Consider the following 6,135-nt stretch of genomic DNA (forward strand, 5'->3'; position numbering starts at 1 on the left):
AACGGGCTTGATAGTGCGACCTATGGGCTTGATAGTGCGACTAACGGCTTGATAGTGCGACTTATGGGCTTGATAGTGCGACTTATGGGCTTGATAGTGCGACTTACGGGCTTGCTTTTCCATGTTTTTCGCATCGAGCTTCGGTTCGTTTCGAATAATTTTGTCCATGTTTTTCGTTTGCTACGAGAGGTTCGGTTCGTTTTCAGTTATCCCTGTGTTCATGGTTTTCGTGAGCTTCGATAGGTTTGGTCCGATTTTCAGTACTCTTGTCCATGCTTTCACATGCTCTGATAGGTAGGTTCGTTTTCAGTTATCCTGTGTTCATGGTTTTCGTGAGCTTCGATAGGTTTTGGTCCGTGTTTTTGAGTACTCTTGTCCATGATTTTCGTGTGCTTCTTGAGGTTTGGTCCGATTTTCAGTACTCTTGTCCATGCTTTCACATGCTCTGATAGGTAGGTTCGTTCTCAGTTATCCCTGTGTTCATGGTTTTCGTGAGCTTCGATAGGTTTGGTCCGTGTTTTTGAGTACTCTTGTCCATGATTTTCGTGTGCTTCTTGAGGTTTGGTCCGATTTTCAGTACTCTTGTCCATGCTTTCACATGCTCTGATAGGTAGGTTCGTTCTCAGTTATCCCTGTGTTTATGGTTTTCGTGTGCTTCGAGAGGTTTGGTCCGTGTTTTGAGTACTCTTGTCCATGATTTTCGTGTGCTTCTAGAGGTTTGGTCCGATTTTCAGTACTCTTGTCCATGCTTTCACATGCTCTGATAGGTAGGTTCGTTCTCAGTTATCCCTGTGTTCATGGTTTTCGTGTGCTTCCATAGGTTTGGTCCGTGTTTTTGAGTACTCTTGTCCATGATTTTCGTGTGCTTCTAGAGGTTTGGTCCGATTTTCAGTACTCTTGTCCATGCTTTCACATGCTCTGATAGGTAGGTTCGTTCTCAGTTATCCCTGTGTTCATGGTTTTCGTGTGCTTCCATAGGTTTGGTCCGTGTTTTTGAGTACTCTTGTCCATGATTTTCGTGTGCTTCTAGAGGTTTGGTCCGATTTTCAGTACTCTTGTCCATGCTTTCACATGCTCTGATAGGTAGGTTCGTTCTCAGTTATCCCTGTGTTCATGGTTTTCGTTTGCTTCGATTCGTTCACTCTATTACTCTTGTCTTTGGTTTTCGTTTGCTTCGATTCGTTCACTCCATTACTCTTGTCTGTGGTTTTTTCGTTTGCTTCGATTCGTTCAGTCCATTACTCTTGTATGTGATTTTTCGTTTGCTTCGATTCGTTCAGTCCATTACTCTTGTGTGTGGTTTTCGTTTGCTTCGAGTCGTTCAGCTCCATTACCCTTGTCTATGATTTTCGTTTGCTTCGAGTCGTTCAGTCCAATACTTACCCTTGTCTATGATTTTCGCTCTAAGCCCAGTCGCCCTGCGCTCTGGAAAATCACATTCCAACTCTATCACCGATAGCGCTCACACCTTGGAAACCACATTTCACCCAGGGGACCTTAGGGTGGATTTTGAGCCTTCGGGATTGCGAAACCATCATTTAACACTCTAAACTTAATTTCCGCAATCCCAGACGCACTTTCCATATGGTCTCCAAAAATGCGTGTGAGCTGACCTGGTCCCTTATAATAGGCAATGAACACGATTTTGGCAAAATATTTTTTTCAAAATTTTTTGACTCACCTGGTAAAATCGAATTTACTTGGGAAAAATGTTCTAGCAGGGGCCCTCCCATACAAATTTTTTTCTTCTCAAAAATGATTTTCGTTTCACTTTTCATACTCAGGGGAGTCTAAAATTGATGTTTTGAGTCACCATGAAAAAAAAAATTTTTTGACCCGAGCTTGTGTCGGCGACCCAAAATCGACGCACTTGGGAAATATGTTCTAGCAGGGGCCCTCCCATACAAAAATTTTTTCTTCTCAAAAATGATTTTCGTTTCACTTTTTCATACTCAGGGGAGTCTAAAATTGATGTTTTGAGTCACCATGAAAAAAAAATTTTTTTTGACCCGAGCTTGTGTCGGCGACCCAAAATCGACTCACTTTGGAAAAATGTTCTAGCAGGGGCCCTCCCATACAAAAATTTTTTCTTCTCAAAAATGATTTTCGTTTCACTTTTCATACTCAGGGGAGTCTAAAATTGATGTTTTGAGTCATCGTGAAAAAAAAAATTTTTGACCCGAGCTTGTGTCGGCGACCCAAAATCGACGCACTTGGGAAAAATGTTCTAGCAGGGGCCCTCCCATACAAAAATTTTTTCTTCTCAAAAATGATTTTCGTTTCACTTTTCATACTCAGGGGAGTCTAAAATTGATGTTTGAGTCACCGAGAAAAAAAAATTTTTTTGACCCGAGCTTGTGTCGGCGACCCAAAAATCGACGCACTTGGGAAATATGTTCTAGCAGGGGCCCTCCCATACAAAAATTTTTTCTTCTCAAAAATGATTTTCGTTTCACTTTTCATACTCAGGGGAGTCTAAAATTGATGTTTGAGTCACCGAGAAAAAAAAATTTTTTTGACCCGAGCTTGTGTCGGCGACCCAAAAATCGACGCACTTGGAAATATGTTCTAGCAGGGGCCCTCCCATACAAAAATTTTTTCTTCTCAAAAATGATTTTCGTTTCACTTTTCATACTCAGCGGGAGTCTATATTGAAGTTTTGAGTCACCGTGAAAAAAAAAATTTTTTTGACCCGAGCTTGTGTCGGCGACCCAAAAATCGACGCACTTGGGAAATATGTTCTAGCAGGGGCCCATCCCATACAAAAATTTTTCTTCTCAAAAATGATTTTCGTTTCACTTTTCATACTCAGGGGAGTCTAAAATTGATGTTTTGAGTCACCGTGAAAAAAAAAAATTTTTTGACCCGAGCTTGTGTCGGCGACCCAAAATCGACCGCACTTGGGAAATATGTTCTAGCAGGGCCCTCCATACAAAAATTTTTTCTTCTCAAAAATGATTTTCGTTTCACTTTTCATACTCAGGGGAGTCTAAAATTGATGTTTTGAGTCACCATGAAAAAAAATTTTTTTTGACCCGAGCTTGTGTCGGCGACCCAAAATCGACTCACTTGGGAAAAATGTTCTAGCAGGGGGCCCTCCCATACAAAAATTTTTTTCTTCTCAAAAATGATTTTCGTTTCACTTTTCATACTCAAGGGGAGTCTAAAATTGATGTTTTGAGTCATCGTGAAAAAAAAAATTTTTTGACCCGAGCTTGTGTCGGCGACCCCAAAAATCGACGCACTTGGGAAATATGTTCTAGCAGGGGCCCTCCCATACAAAAATTTTTTCTTCTCAAAAATGATTTTCGTTTCACTTTTCATACTCAGGGGAGTCTAAAATTGATGTTTTGAGTCACCGAGAAAAAAAAATTTTTTTGACCCGAGCTTGTGTCGGCGACCCAAAAATCGACGCACTTGGGAAATATGTTCTAGCAGGGGCCCCTCCATACAAAAATTTTTTCTTCTCAAAAATGATTTTCGTTTCACTTTTCATACTCAGGGGAGTCTAAAATTGATGTTTTGAGTCACCGTGAAAAAAAAAATTTTTTGACCCGAGCTTGTGTCGGCGACCCAAAAATCGACGCACTTGGGAAAAATGTTCTAGCAGGGGCCCTCCCATACAAAAATTTTTTCTTCTCAAAAATGATTTTCGTTTCACTTTTCATACTCAGGGGAGTCTAAAATTGATGTTTTGAGTCACCGAGAAAAAAAAATTTTTTGACCCGAGCTTGTGTCGGCGACCCAAAAATCGACGCACTTGGGAAAAGGTATGTATCTAGCAGGGGCCCTCCCATACAAAAATTTTTTTCTTCTCAAAAATGATTTTCGTTTCACTTTTCATACTCAGGGGAGTCTAATATTGAAGTTTTGAGTCACCGTGAAAAAAAAATTTTTTTGACCCGAGCTTGTGTCGGCGACCCAAAAATCGACGCACTTGGGAAAAATGTTCTAGCAGGGGCCCTCCCATACAAATTTTTTTCTTCTCAAAAATGATTTTCGTTTCACTTTTCATACTCAGGGGGAGTCTAAAATTGATGTTTTGAGTCACCATGAAAAAAAAAATTTTTTGACCCGAGCTTGTGTCGGCGACCCAAAATCGACGCACTTGGGAAATATGTTCTAGCAGGGGCCCTCCCATACAAAAATTTTTTCTTCTCAAAAATGATTTTCGTTTCACTTTTCATACTCAGGGGAGTCTAAAATTGATGTTTTGAGTCACCATGAAAAAAAAATTTTTTTTGACCCGAGCTTGTGTCGGCGACCCAAAATCGACTCACTTGGGAAAAATGTTCTAGCAGGGGCCCTCCCATACAAAAATTTTTTCTTCTCAAAAATGATTTTCGTTTCACTTTTCATACTCAGGGGAGTCTAAAATTGATGTTTTGAGTCATCGTGAAAAAAAAAATTTTTTGACCCGAGCTTGTGTCGGCGACCCAAATCGACGCACTTGGGAAAAATGTTCTAGCAGGGGGCCCTCCCATACAAAAATTTTTTCTTCTCAAAAATGATTTTCGTTTCACTTTTCATACTCAGGGGAGTCTAAAATTGATGTTTTGAGTCACCGAGAAAAAAAAATTTTTTGACCCGAGCTTGTGTCGGCGACCCAAAAATCGACGCACTTGGGAAATATGTTCTAGCAGGGGCCCTCCATACAAAAATTTTTTCTTCTCAAAAATGATTTTCGTTTCACTTTTCATACTCAGGGGAGTCTAAAATTGATGTTTTGAGTCACCGAGAAAAAAAAAATTTTTTTGACCCGAGCTTGTGTCGGCGACCCAAAAATCGACGCACTTGGGAAATATGTTCTAGCAGGGGCCCTCCCATACAAAAATTTTTTCTTCTCAAAAATGATTTTCGTTTCACTTTTCATACTCAGGGGAGTCTAATATTGAAGTTTTGAGTCACCGTGAAAAAAAAATTTTTTTTGACCCGAGCTTGTGTCGGCGACCCAAAAATCGACGCACTTGGGAAATATGTTCTAGCAGGGGCCCTCCCATACAAAAATTTTTTCTTCTCAAAAATGATTTTCGTTTCACTTTTCATACTCAGGGGAGTCTAAAATTGATGTTTTGAGTCACCGTGAAAAAAAAAATTTTTTGACCCGAGCTTGTGTCGGCGACCCAAAATCGACGCACTTGGGAAATATGTTCTAGCAGGGGCCCTCCCATACAAAAATTTTTTCTTCTCAAAAATGATTTTCGTTTCACTTTTCATACTCAGGGGAGTCTAAAATTGATGTTTTGAGTCACCATGAAAAAAAAATTTTTTTTGACCCGAGCTTGTGTCGGCGACCCAAAATCGACTCACTTGGGAAAAATGTTCTAGCAGGGGCCCTCCCATACAAAAATTTTTTCTTCTCAAAAATGATTTTCGTTTCACTTTTCATACTCAGGGGAGTCTAAAATTTGATGTTTTGAGTCATCGTGAAAAAAAAAATTTTTTGACCCGAGCTTGTGTCGGCGACCCAAAAATCGACGCACTTGGGAAATATGTTCTAGCAGGGGCCCTCCCATACAAAAATTTTTTCTTCTCAAAAATGATTTTCGTTTCACTTTTCATACTCAGGGGAGTCTAAAATTGATGTTTTGAGTCACCGAGAAAAAAAAATTTTTTTGACCCGAGCTTGTGTCGGCGACCCAAAAATCGAACGCACTTGGGAAATATGTTCTAGCAGGGGCCCTCCCATACAAAAATTTTTTCTTCTCAAAAATGATTTTCGTTTCACTTTTCATACTCAGGGGAGTCTAAAATTGATGTTTTGAGTCACCGTGAAAAAAAAAATTTTTTGACCCGAGCTTGTGTCGGCGACCCAAAATCGACGCACTTGGGAAAAATGTTCTAGCAGGGGCCCTCCCATACAAAATTTTTTTCTTCTCAAAAATGATTTTCGTTTCACTTTTCATACTCAGGGGAGTCTAAAATTGATGTTTTGAGTCACCGAGAAAAAAAAAATTTTTTTTGACCCGAGCTTGTGTCGGCGACCCCAAAAATCGACGCACTTGGGAAATATGTTCTAGCAGGGGCCCTCCCATACAAAAATTTTTTCTTCTCAAAAATGATTTTCGTTTCACTTTTCATACTCAGGGGAGTCTAATATTGAAGTTTTGAGTCACCGTGAAAAAAAAATTTTTT

Source organism: Anopheles moucheti (genome assembly GCF_943734755.1).
Source record: "Anopheles moucheti chromosome X unlocalized genomic scaffold, idAnoMoucSN_F20_07 X_unloc_69, whole genome shotgun sequence".
NCBI classification, from domain to species: Eukaryota; Metazoa; Arthropoda; class Insecta; order Diptera; family Culicidae; genus Anopheles; species Anopheles moucheti.